This window comes from Triturus cristatus, chromosome 5_2 (genome assembly GCF_964204655.1).
Source record: "Triturus cristatus chromosome 5_2, aTriCri1.1, whole genome shotgun sequence".
NCBI lineage: Eukaryota > Metazoa > Chordata > Amphibia > Caudata > Salamandridae > Triturus > Triturus cristatus.
The window spans coordinates 552,024,481-552,037,542 of record NC_140588.1 but is presented as its reverse complement, the minus strand read 5'-3'; the positions used below and the strand labels follow the sequence as shown (position 1 = coordinate 552,037,542).

The 13,062-nt window shown below is 33.5% G+C and overlaps 10 non-coding genes across 10 annotated transcripts; 5 read left to right on the top strand and 5 right to left on the bottom strand.

Annotated features, from left to right (window-relative positions):
* Nucleotides 1–576: 576 nt before the first annotated feature.
* TRNAQ-UUG (transfer RNA glutamine (anticodon UUG)) lies at nucleotides 577–648 on the bottom strand. Its single transcript has one exon. It is a non-coding gene; the product is annotated as a tRNA-Gln (tRNA).
* A 1,548-nt stretch (nucleotides 649–2,196) lies between these two features.
* On the top strand, nucleotides 2,197–2,268 carry TRNAQ-CUG (transfer RNA glutamine (anticodon CUG)). Its single transcript has one exon. It is a non-coding gene; the product is annotated as a tRNA-Gln (tRNA).
* Nucleotides 2,269–3,093: 825 nt separating this feature from the next.
* TRNAQ-UUG (transfer RNA glutamine (anticodon UUG)) lies at nucleotides 3,094–3,165 on the bottom strand. The gene has a single exon. It is a non-coding gene; the product is annotated as a tRNA-Gln (tRNA).
* A 1,548-nt stretch (nucleotides 3,166–4,713) lies between these two features.
* TRNAQ-CUG (transfer RNA glutamine (anticodon CUG)) lies at nucleotides 4,714–4,785 on the top strand. Its single transcript has one exon. It is a non-coding gene; the product is annotated as a tRNA-Gln (tRNA).
* Nucleotides 4,786–5,610: 825 nt separating this feature from the next.
* On the bottom strand, nucleotides 5,611–5,682 carry TRNAQ-UUG (transfer RNA glutamine (anticodon UUG)). The gene has a single exon. It is a non-coding gene; the product is annotated as a tRNA-Gln (tRNA).
* A 1,548-nt stretch (nucleotides 5,683–7,230) lies between these two features.
* Nucleotides 7,231–7,302, top strand: TRNAQ-CUG (transfer RNA glutamine (anticodon CUG)). Its single transcript has one exon. It is a non-coding gene; the product is annotated as a tRNA-Gln (tRNA).
* Nucleotides 7,303–8,127: 825 nt separating this feature from the next.
* On the bottom strand, nucleotides 8,128–8,199 carry TRNAQ-UUG (transfer RNA glutamine (anticodon UUG)). The gene has a single exon. It is a non-coding gene; the product is annotated as a tRNA-Gln (tRNA).
* Nucleotides 8,200–9,747: 1,548 nt separating this feature from the next.
* On the top strand, nucleotides 9,748–9,819 carry TRNAQ-CUG (transfer RNA glutamine (anticodon CUG)). Its single transcript has one exon. It is a non-coding gene; the product is annotated as a tRNA-Gln (tRNA).
* An 825-nt stretch (nucleotides 9,820–10,644) lies between these two features.
* On the bottom strand, nucleotides 10,645–10,716 carry TRNAQ-UUG (transfer RNA glutamine (anticodon UUG)). Its single transcript has one exon. It is a non-coding gene; the product is annotated as a tRNA-Gln (tRNA).
* Nucleotides 10,717–12,264: 1,548 nt separating this feature from the next.
* TRNAQ-CUG (transfer RNA glutamine (anticodon CUG)) lies at nucleotides 12,265–12,336 on the top strand. The gene has a single exon. It is a non-coding gene; the product is annotated as a tRNA-Gln (tRNA).
* Nucleotides 12,337–13,062: the final 726 nt, after the last annotated feature.

The following is a 13,062-nucleotide window of genomic DNA, read 5'->3' as shown; positions in this document are numbered from 1 at the left end:
ATCTATATGGCCAGTAATGAGATAGTTCATTTTTGCTGATTTCTTAGCTGACAACATGCTGGACTTACACAGTGCATTTCATTGTGAATGTCTTTAAAAGTGAATTTCAGATTCACACCTTTGACATGTCTTTCAAAAGATTCAACTTTTTTGGTTGTGGATTTACTGTTGAAAATCAGTGTGTAAAATCTTTGTACGTCTGAATTTCAAGATTATTATTCAAACTGCACATCTTCGGTCCCCGTAATACAAAGTTTGACTCCTCAAGTTTTGTTTTAATGAATGCTTTGCAATGAAAAAGTTCCTTGTTCGCCTTAACAATAACAGTAAGATTTTAAAAAGTAATGTCTTGCATCAGGCCCCTGTGATGAGTTTGAGAAACCAGAGTGAGTTTGTAAAATCTCTCATTATTTTGAGCCATTTAGTTTCCAGGTATGGTAAAATTTCTATTATTTGCTCACATCTAATAAACTTTTAGAGTATAATCAATAAATTAATTGTTCACCCTACCGGTATTAGATATGTGATATTAATGAATACACTTGAAAGAAAATGATTTGGTCAAGAGTCATAAAATGGTCCCACCGAGATTTGAACTCGGATCATTGGATTCAAAGTCCAAAGTGCTAACCATTACACCATGGAACCTCCCATGTGAAAGGAGCATAAACTGCTGCAGGAATGTGGAAATGTCAAAGTTTTTAATATTCTACTGTCAAAGAGAAACTGTATTGGATTGCTTTCCTATTCTGGTAAACTTTTGCATATTGAACTATGTTGGGGAAGGATGTTGCCCAAAAGACTCAAATAACGTTATAACTCTGTTGAACAGTGGTTTTTATGTGAGATAATATTTTTCAATGAAAGATAAGTTGCCCCCTGAGGCAAATCTCTTCTGTCAAAATGGAAAGCTCACCCTGGTACGGGAGGGTGGATGGTGTCATGGTTAGCACTCTGGACTCTGAAAACAGGGATCTGAGTACAAATTTCAGTGGGACTTATCTGAACTTTACAATTTTCTTTTCCATTCAGTTCTTAGAAGTTTTATTTGGAACAACATCACATTTACTTATAAACATGTAAAAATCAACCTGTACATATGTATCTCTGTATATATAGCTATATGTCTCTGTATATTTATAGGAAAACATAAACATATAGATTATAAAAATAAATATAATTAGTGGAGGTGAAAATCATGAACAGTTGTTGCCTCTCAGCATTTGAAACATGAGTTTCTACTTCTTTCTCTTTTATATGTCCTGAAATTGAGATAGTCACTTTTTACTCAGTATTGATCCAACAATACAGTTTATGTATATAAAGCATATCATATGATTTGTGAACAATGTTCAAAAATTAGAATTTGATCAGTACCTGTGATGCCTCCGACCAAAAGCTTATATTTTACGATTGGAGATCAACTGTTGTAAATCAGCATGAAAAACATTTTCTTTTCACGATTTCCATACTAATATAAAACAACATTTTTACTAGCTGAATGAGATCATCATTTGGGTTCCTCTATGTTTGATTGAAGAAAACTTCTCATTCAAAATGTGCTATTTTCGCCTTATCAATAGCGGGAAAGCTTAAAAAAGTGATGCTGTGAATCACCCATCTGAAATGCGTTTGAGAAAATCAGAATATGATTTTATAATGGCTAACTACTTTGTGAAGAAATTTGATGTCAAAGTATTTTAAAGTTTGTATTGATGTAACTTGTTCAAGCTGATGGACATTTTGAAAGCATTCAATAATTGACTCTTTCAACCTACTGGTGTTGGATTTGAGCTATCAATGAACAAAGATGAAGAAATGGAAAAGCTCAAGAGTAATAAAAAAAGTCCCTCCAAGGTTTCAAATCGGATCATTGGATGCAAAGTCCAAATTGCCAACCATTGCTCTATGGAGCCACCCATGCAGGAGACAGAGACATTGCTTCAGTAGTCTGGAAATGTAGACTGTTTTATTATGCTACAGGCAAAGATGAACATTGTGATATAACTTTTATATTCAGATAAACATTTGAATATTTAACACTTTTATAGAGAATATAGCTGAAAAGAATCAAATCACATTAAAGCTCTATCCACTATGACCATTCAAATGAGATATCTTTTTATCAATATAAGAGAAGGCCATCACTGATGCGCTCTCTTTTGTCTCAATGGAAAAGTCACTCTTGTGTGAGAGGGTTCCATGGTGTAATGGTTAGCACTCTGGACTCTGAATCCAGCGATCCGAGTTCAAATCTCGGTGGGACCTACTACAATTATGAGATTCACTGTTTAACTCATTTTTTAGAATTTGGTCTAGAAAAAACATAATATCAATGTTTTATACTGATGCGTATGAACGCATAAGTATGTATAGATGCATACATAGCTTTATCCGTCTAGATAGCTGTTAGACAATATGAACATATCAATTATTCATTAACATAAATATTGAAGCTGAACCTAGAAACTGTTCTTTCACATCCACATTGTAAACATGAGTTTATTTTCCTTTCTCATCTATATGGCCAGTAATGAGATAGTTCATTTTTGCTGATTTCTTAGCTGACAACATGCTGGACTTACACAGTGCATTTCATTGTGAATGTCTTTAAAAGTGAATTTCAGATTCACACCTTTGACATGTCTTTCAAAAGATTCAACTTTTTTGGTTGTGGATTTACTGTTGAAAATCAGTGTGTAAAATCTTTGTACGTCTGAATTTCAAGATTATTATTCAAACTGCACATCTTCGGTCCCCGTAATACAAAGTTTGACTCCTCAAGTTTTGTTTTAATGAATGCTTTGCAATGAAAAAGTTCCTTGTTCGCCTTAACAATAACAGTAAGATTTTAAAAAGTAATGTCTTGCATCAGGCCCCTGTGATGAGTTTGAGAAACCAGAGTGAGTTTGTAAAATCTCTCATTATTTTGAGCCATTTAGTTTCCAGGTATGGTAAAATTTCTATTATTTGCTCACATCTAATAAACTTTTAGAGTATAATCAATAAATTAATTGTTCACCCTACCGGTATTAGATATGTGATATTAATGAATACACTTGAAAGAAAATGATTTGGTCAAGAGTCATAAAATGGTCCCACCGAGATTTGAACTCGGATCATTGGATTCAAAGTCCAAAGTGCTAACCATTACACCATGGAACCTCCCATGTGAAAGGAGCATAAACTGCTGCAGGAATGTGGAAATGTCAAAGTTTTTAATATTCTACTGTCAAAGAGAAACTGTATTGGATTGCTTTCCTATTCTGGTAAACTTTTGCATATTGAACTATGTTGGGGAAGGATGTTGCCCAAAAGACTCAAATAACGTTATAACTCTGTTGAACAGTGGTTTTTATGTGAGATAATATTTTTCAATGAAAGATAAGTTGCCCCCTGAGGCAAATCTCTTCTGTCAAAATGGAAAGCTCACCCTGGTACGGGAGGGTGGATGGTGTCATGGTTAGCACTCTGGACTCTGAAAACAGGGATCTGAGTACAAATTTCAGTGGGACTTATCTGAACTTTACAATTTTCTTTTCCATTCAGTTCTTAGAAGTTTTATTTGGAACAACATCACATTTACTTATAAACATGTAAAAATCAACCTGTACATATGTATCTCTGTATATATAGCTATATGTCTCTGTATATTTATAGGAAAACATAAACATATAGATTATAAAAATAAATATAATTAGTGGAGGTGAAAATCATGAACAGTTGTTGCCTCTCAGCATTTGAAACATGAGTTTCTACTTCTTTCTCTTTTATATGTCCTGAAATTGAGATAGTCACTTTTTACTCAGTATTGATCCAACAATACAGTTTATGTATATAAAGCATATCATATGATTTGTGAACAATGTTCAAAAATTAGAATTTGATCAGTACCTGTGATGCCTCCGACCAAAAGCTTATATTTTACGATTGGAGATCAACTGTTGTAAATCAGCATGAAAAACATTTTCTTTTCACGATTTCCATACTAATATAAAACAACATTTTTACTAGCTGAATGAGATCATCATTTGGGTTCCTCTATGTTTGATTGAAGAAAACTTCTCATTCAAAATGTGCTATTTTCGCCTTATCAATAGCGGGAAAGCTTAAAAAAGTGATGCTGTGAATCACCCATCTGAAATGCGTTTGAGAAAATCAGAATATGATTTTATAATGGCTAACTACTTTGTGAAGAAATTTGATGTCAAAGTATTTTAAAGTTTGTATTGATGTAACTTGTTCAAGCTGATGGACATTTTGAAAGCATTCAATAATTGACTCTTTCAACCTACTGGTGTTGGATTTGAGCTATCAATGAACAAAGATGAAGAAATGGAAAAGCTCAAGAGTAATAAAAAAAGTCCCTCCAAGGTTTCAAATCGGATCATTGGATGCAAAGTCCAAATTGCCAACCATTGCTCTATGGAGCCACCCATGCAGGAGACAGAGACATTGCTTCAGTAGTCTGGAAATGTAGACTGTTTTATTATGCTACAGGCAAAGATGAACATTGTGATATAACTTTTATATTCAGATAAACATTTGAATATTTAACACTTTTATAGAGAATATAGCTGAAAAGAATCAAATCACATTAAAGCTCTATCCACTATGACCATTCAAATGAGATATCTTTTTATCAATATAAGAGAAGGCCATCACTGATGCGCTCTCTTTTGTCTCAATGGAAAAGTCACTCTTGTGTGAGAGGGTTCCATGGTGTAATGGTTAGCACTCTGGACTCTGAATCCAGCGATCCGAGTTCAAATCTCGGTGGGACCTACTACAATTATGAGATTCACTGTTTAACTCATTTTTTAGAATTTGGTCTAGAAAAAACATAATATCAATGTTTTATACTGATGCGTATGAACGCATAAGTATGTATAGATGCATACATAGCTTTATCCGTCTAGATAGCTGTTAGACAATATGAACATATCAATTATTCATTAACATAAATATTGAAGCTGAACCTAGAAACTGTTCTTTCACATCCACATTGTAAACATGAGTTTATTTTCCTTTCTCATCTATATGGCCAGTAATGAGATAGTTCATTTTTGCTGATTTCTTAGCTGACAACATGCTGGACTTACACAGTGCATTTCATTGTGAATGTCTTTAAAAGTGAATTTCAGATTCACACCTTTGACATGTCTTTCAAAAGATTCAACTTTTTTGGTTGTGGATTTACTGTTGAAAATCAGTGTGTAAAATCTTTGTACGTCTGAATTTCAAGATTATTATTCAAACTGCACATCTTCGGTCCCCGTAATACAAAGTTTGACTCCTCAAGTTTTGTTTTAATGAATGCTTTGCAATGAAAAAGTTCCTTGTTCGCCTTAACAATAACAGTAAGATTTTAAAAAGTAATGTCTTGCATCAGGCCCCTGTGATGAGTTTGAGAAACCAGAGTGAGTTTGTAAAATCTCTCATTATTTTGAGCCATTTAGTTTCCAGGTATGGTAAAATTTCTATTATTTGCTCACATCTAATAAACTTTTAGAGTATAATCAATAAATTAATTGTTCACCCTACCGGTATTAGATATGTGATATTAATGAATACACTTGAAAGAAAATGATTTGGTCAAGAGTCATAAAATGGTCCCACCGAGATTTGAACTCGGATCATTGGATTCAAAGTCCAAAGTGCTAACCATTACACCATGGAACCTCCCATGTGAAAGGAGCATAAACTGCTGCAGGAATGTGGAAATGTCAAAGTTTTTAATATTCTACTGTCAAAGAGAAACTGTATTGGATTGCTTTCCTATTCTGGTAAACTTTTGCATATTGAACTATGTTGGGGAAGGATGTTGCCCAAAAGACTCAAATAACGTTATAACTCTGTTGAACAGTGGTTTTTATGTGAGATAATATTTTTCAATGAAAGATAAGTTGCCCCCTGAGGCAAATCTCTTCTGTCAAAATGGAAAGCTCACCCTGGTACGGGAGGGTGGATGGTGTCATGGTTAGCACTCTGGACTCTGAAAACAGGGATCTGAGTACAAATTTCAGTGGGACTTATCTGAACTTTACAATTTTCTTTTCCATTCAGTTCTTAGAAGTTTTATTTGGAACAACATCACATTTACTTATAAACATGTAAAAATCAACCTGTACATATGTATCTCTGTATATATAGCTATATGTCTCTGTATATTTATAGGAAAACATAAACATATAGATTATAAAAATAAATATAATTAGTGGAGGTGAAAATCATGAACAGTTGTTGCCTCTCAGCATTTGAAACATGAGTTTCTACTTCTTTCTCTTTTATATGTCCTGAAATTGAGATAGTCACTTTTTACTCAGTATTGATCCAACAATACAGTTTATGTATATAAAGCATATCATATGATTTGTGAACAATGTTCAAAAATTAGAATTTGATCAGTACCTGTGATGCCTCCGACCAAAAGCTTATATTTTACGATTGGAGATCAACTGTTGTAAATCAGCATGAAAAACATTTTCTTTTCACGATTTCCATACTAATATAAAACAACATTTTTACTAGCTGAATGAGATCATCATTTGGGTTCCTCTATGTTTGATTGAAGAAAACTTCTCATTCAAAATGTGCTATTTTCGCCTTATCAATAGCGGGAAAGCTTAAAAAAGTGATGCTGTGAATCACCCATCTGAAATGCGTTTGAGAAAATCAGAATATGATTTTATAATGGCTAACTACTTTGTGAAGAAATTTGATGTCAAAGTATTTTAAAGTTTGTATTGATGTAACTTGTTCAAGCTGATGGACATTTTGAAAGCATTCAATAATTGACTCTTTCAACCTACTGGTGTTGGATTTGAGCTATCAATGAACAAAGATGAAGAAATGGAAAAGCTCAAGAGTAATAAAAAAAGTCCCTCCAAGGTTTCAAATCGGATCATTGGATGCAAAGTCCAAATTGCCAACCATTGCTCTATGGAGCCACCCATGCAGGAGACAGAGACATTGCTTCAGTAGTCTGGAAATGTAGACTGTTTTATTATGCTACAGGCAAAGATGAACATTGTGATATAACTTTTATATTCAGATAAACATTTGAATATTTAACACTTTTATAGAGAATATAGCTGAAAAGAATCAAATCACATTAAAGCTCTATCCACTATGACCATTCAAATGAGATATCTTTTTATCAATATAAGAGAAGGCCATCACTGATGCGCTCTCTTTTGTCTCAATGGAAAAGTCACTCTTGTGTGAGAGGGTTCCATGGTGTAATGGTTAGCACTCTGGACTCTGAATCCAGCGATCCGAGTTCAAATCTCGGTGGGACCTACTACAATTATGAGATTCACTGTTTAACTCATTTTTTAGAATTTGGTCTAGAAAAAACATAATATCAATGTTTTATACTGATGCGTATGAACGCATAAGTATGTATAGATGCATACATAGCTTTATCCGTCTAGATAGCTGTTAGACAATATGAACATATCAATTATTCATTAACATAAATATTGAAGCTGAACCTAGAAACTGTTCTTTCACATCCACATTGTAAACATGAGTTTATTTTCCTTTCTCATCTATATGGCCAGTAATGAGATAGTTCATTTTTGCTGATTTCTTAGCTGACAACATGCTGGACTTACACAGTGCATTTCATTGTGAATGTCTTTAAAAGTGAATTTCAGATTCACACCTTTGACATGTCTTTCAAAAGATTCAACTTTTTTGGTTGTGGATTTACTGTTGAAAATCAGTGTGTAAAATCTTTGTACGTCTGAATTTCAAGATTATTATTCAAACTGCACATCTTCGGTCCCCGTAATACAAAGTTTGACTCCTCAAGTTTTGTTTTAATGAATGCTTTGCAATGAAAAAGTTCCTTGTTCGCCTTAACAATAACAGTAAGATTTTAAAAAGTAATGTCTTGCATCAGGCCCCTGTGATGAGTTTGAGAAACCAGAGTGAGTTTGTAAAATCTCTCATTATTTTGAGCCATTTAGTTTCCAGGTATGGTAAAATTTCTATTATTTGCTCACATCTAATAAACTTTTAGAGTATAATCAATAAATTAATTGTTCACCCTACCGGTATTAGATATGTGATATTAATGAATACACTTGAAAGAAAATGATTTGGTCAAGAGTCATAAAATGGTCCCACCGAGATTTGAACTCGGATCATTGGATTCAAAGTCCAAAGTGCTAACCATTACACCATGGAACCTCCCATGTGAAAGGAGCATAAACTGCTGCAGGAATGTGGAAATGTCAAAGTTTTTAATATTCTACTGTCAAAGAGAAACTGTATTGGATTGCTTTCCTATTCTGGTAAACTTTTGCATATTGAACTATGTTGGGGAAGGATGTTGCCCAAAAGACTCAAATAACGTTATAACTCTGTTGAACAGTGGTTTTTATGTGAGATAATATTTTTCAATGAAAGATAAGTTGCCCCCTGAGGCAAATCTCTTCTGTCAAAATGGAAAGCTCACCCTGGTACGGGAGGGTGGATGGTGTCATGGTTAGCACTCTGGACTCTGAAAACAGGGATCTGAGTACAAATTTCAGTGGGACTTATCTGAACTTTACAATTTTCTTTTCCATTCAGTTCTTAGAAGTTTTATTTGGAACAACATCACATTTACTTATAAACATGTAAAAATCAACCTGTACATATGTATCTCTGTATATATAGCTATATGTCTCTGTATATTTATAGGAAAACATAAACATATAGATTATAAAAATAAATATAATTAGTGGAGGTGAAAATCATGAACAGTTGTTGCCTCTCAGCATTTGAAACATGAGTTTCTACTTCTTTCTCTTTTATATGTCCTGAAATTGAGATAGTCACTTTTTACTCAGTATTGATCCAACAATACAGTTTATGTATATAAAGCATATCATATGATTTGTGAACAATGTTCAAAAATTAGAATTTGATCAGTACCTGTGATGCCTCCGACCAAAAGCTTATATTTTACGATTGGAGATCAACTGTTGTAAATCAGCATGAAAAACATTTTCTTTTCACGATTTCCATACTAATATAAAACAACATTTTTACTAGCTGAATGAGATCATCATTTGGGTTCCTCTATGTTTGATTGAAGAAAACTTCTCATTCAAAATGTGCTATTTTCGCCTTATCAATAGCGGGAAAGCTTAAAAAAGTGATGCTGTGAATCACCCATCTGAAATGCGTTTGAGAAAATCAGAATATGATTTTATAATGGCTAACTACTTTGTGAAGAAATTTGATGTCAAAGTATTTTAAAGTTTGTATTGATGTAACTTGTTCAAGCTGATGGACATTTTGAAAGCATTCAATAATTGACTCTTTCAACCTACTGGTGTTGGATTTGAGCTATCAATGAACAAAGATGAAGAAATGGAAAAGCTCAAGAGTAATAAAAAAAGTCCCTCCAAGGTTTCAAATCGGATCATTGGATGCAAAGTCCAAATTGCCAACCATTGCTCTATGGAGCCACCCATGCAGGAGACAGAGACATTGCTTCAGTAGTCTGGAAATGTAGACTGTTTTATTATGCTACAGGCAAAGATGAACATTGTGATATAACTTTTATATTCAGATAAACATTTGAATATTTAACACTTTTATAGAGAATATAGCTGAAAAGAATCAAATCACATTAAAGCTCTATCCACTATGACCATTCAAATGAGATATCTTTTTATCAATATAAGAGAAGGCCATCACTGATGCGCTCTCTTTTGTCTCAATGGAAAAGTCACTCTTGTGTGAGAGGGTTCCATGGTGTAATGGTTAGCACTCTGGACTCTGAATCCAGCGATCCGAGTTCAAATCTCGGTGGGACCTACTACAATTATGAGATTCACTGTTTAACTCATTTTTTAGAATTTGGTCTAGAAAAAACATAATATCAATGTTTTATACTGATGCGTATGAACGCATAAGTATGTATAGATGCATACATAGCTTTATCCGTCTAGATAGCTGTTAGACAATATGAACATATCAATTATTCATTAACATAAATATTGAAGCTGAACCTAGAAACTGTTCTTTCACATCCACATTGTAAACATGAGTTTATTTTCCTTTCTCATCTATATGGCCAGTAATGAGATAGTTCATTTTTGCTGATTTCTTAGCTGACAACATGCTGGACTTACACAGTGCATTTCATTGTGAATGTCTTTAAAAGTGAATTTCAGATTCACACCTTTGACATGTCTTTCAAAAGATTCAACTTTTTTGGTTGTGGATTTACTGTTGAAAATCAGTGTGTAAAATCTTTGTACGTCTGAATTTCAAGATTATTATTCAAACTGCACATCTTCGGTCCCCGTAATACAAAGTTTGACTCCTCAAGTTTTGTTTTAATGAATGCTTTGCAATGAAAAAGTTCCTTGTTCGCCTTAACAATAACAGTAAGATTTTAAAAAGTAATGTCTTGCATCAGGCCCCTGTGATGAGTTTGAGAAACCAGAGTGAGTTTGTAAAATCTCTCATTATTTTGAGCCATTTAGTTTCCAGGTATGGTAAAATTTCTATTATTTGCTCACATCTAATAAACTTTTAGAGTATAATCAATAAATTAATTGTTCACCCTACCGGTATTAGATATGTGATATTAATGAATACACTTGAAAGAAAATGATTTGGTCAAGAGTCATAAAATGGTCCCACCGAGATTTGAACTCGGATCATTGGATTCAAAGTCCAAAGTGCTAACCATTACACCATGGAACCTCCCATGTGAAAGGAGCATAAACTGCTGCAGGAATGTGGAAATGTCAAAGTTTTTAATATTCTACTGTCAAAGAGAAACTGTATTGGATTGCTTTCCTATTCTGGTAAACTTTTGCATATTGAACTATGTTGGGGAAGGATGTTGCCCAAAAGACTCAAATAACGTTATAACTCTGTTGAACAGTGGTTTTTATGTGAGATAATATTTTTCAATGAAAGATAAGTTGCCCCCTGAGGCAAATCTCTTCTGTCAAAATGGAAAGCTCACCCTGGTACGGGAGGGTGGATGGTGTCATGGTTAGCACTCTGGACTCTGAAAACAGGGATCTGAGTACAAATTTCAGTGGGACTTATCTGAACTTTACAATTTTCTTTTCCATTCAGTTCTTAGAAGTTTTATTTGGAACAACATCACATTTACTTATAAACATGTAAAAATCAACCTGTACATATGTATCTCTGTATATATAGCTATATGTCTCTGTATATTTATAGGAAAACATAAACATATAGATTATAAAAATAAATATAATTAGTGGAGGTGAAAATCATGAACAGTTGTTGCCTCTCAGCATTTGAAACATGAGTTTCTACTTCTTTCTCTTTTATATGTCCTGAAATTGAGATAGTCACTTTTTACTCAGTATTGATCCAACAATACAGTTTATGTATATAAAGCATATCATATGATTTGTGAACAATGTTCAAAAATTAGAATTTGATCAGTACCTGTGATGCCTCCGACCAAAAGCTTATATTTTACGATTGGAGATCAACTGTTGTAAATCAGCATGAAAAACATTTTCTTTTCACGATTTCCATACTAATATAAAACAACATTTTTACTAGCTGAATGAGATCATCATTTGGGTTCCTCTATGTTTGATTGAAGATAACTTCTCATTCAAAATGTGCTATTTTCGCCTTATCAATAGCGGGAAAGCTTAAAAAAGTGATGCTGTGAATCACCCATCTGAAATGCGTTTGAGAAAATCAGAATATGATTTTATAATGGCTAACTACTTTGTGAAGAAATTTGATGTCAAAGTATTTTAAAGTTTGTATTGATGCAACTTGTTCAAGCTGATGGACATTTTGAAAGCATTCAATAATTGACTATTTCAACCTACTGGTGTTGGATTTGAGCTATCAATGAACAAAGATGAAGAAATGGAAAAGCTCAAGAGTAATAAAAAAAGTCCCTCCAAGGTTTCAAATCGGATCATTGGATGCAAAGTCCAAATTGCCAACCATTGCTCTATGGAGCCACCCATGCAGGAGACAGAGACATTGCTTCAGTAGTCTGGAAATGTAGACTGTTTTATTATGCTACAGGCAAAGATGAACAGTGTGATATAACTTTTATATTCAGATAAACATTTGAATATTTAACACTTTTATAGAGAATATAGCTGAAAAGAATCAAATCACATTAAAGCTCTATCCACTATGACCATTCAAATGAGATATCTTTTTATCAATATAAGAGAAGGCCATCACTGATGCGCTCTCTTTTGTCTCAATGGAAAAGTCACTCTTGTGTGAGAGGGTTCCATGGTGTAATGGTTAGCACTCTGGACTCTGAATCCAGCGATCCGAGTTCAAATCTCGGTGGGACCTACTACAATTAGGAGATTCACTGTTTAACTCATTTTTTAGAATTTGGTCTAGAAAAAACATAATATCAATGTTTTATACTGATGCGTATGAACGCATAAGTATGTATAGATGCATACATAGCTTTATCCGTCTAGATAGCTGTTAGACAATATGAACATATCAATTATTCATTAACATAAATATTGAAGCTGAACCTAGAAACTGTTCTTTCACATCCACATTGTAAACATGAGTTTATTTTCCTTTCTCATCTATATGGCCAGTAATGAGATAGTTCATTTTTGCTGATTTCTTAGCTGACAACATGCTGGACTTACACAGTGCATTTCATTGTGAATGTCTTTAAAAGTGAATTTCAGATTCACACCTTTGACATGTCTTTCAAAAGATTCAACTTTTTTGGTTGTGGATTTACTGTTGAAAATCAGTGTGTAAAATCTTTGTACTTCTGAATTTCAAGATTATTATTCAAACTGCACATCTTCGGTCCCCGTAATACAAAGTTTGACTCCTCAAGTTTTGTTTTAATGAATGCTTTGCAATGAAAAAGTTCCTTGTTCGCCTTAACAATAACAGTAAGATTTTAAAAAGTAATGTCTTGCATCAGGCCCCTGTGATGAGTTTGAGAAACCAGAGTGAGTTTGTAAAATCTCTCATTATTTTGAGCCTTTAGTTTCCAGGTATTGTAAAATTTCTATTATTTGCTCACATCTAATAAACTTTTAG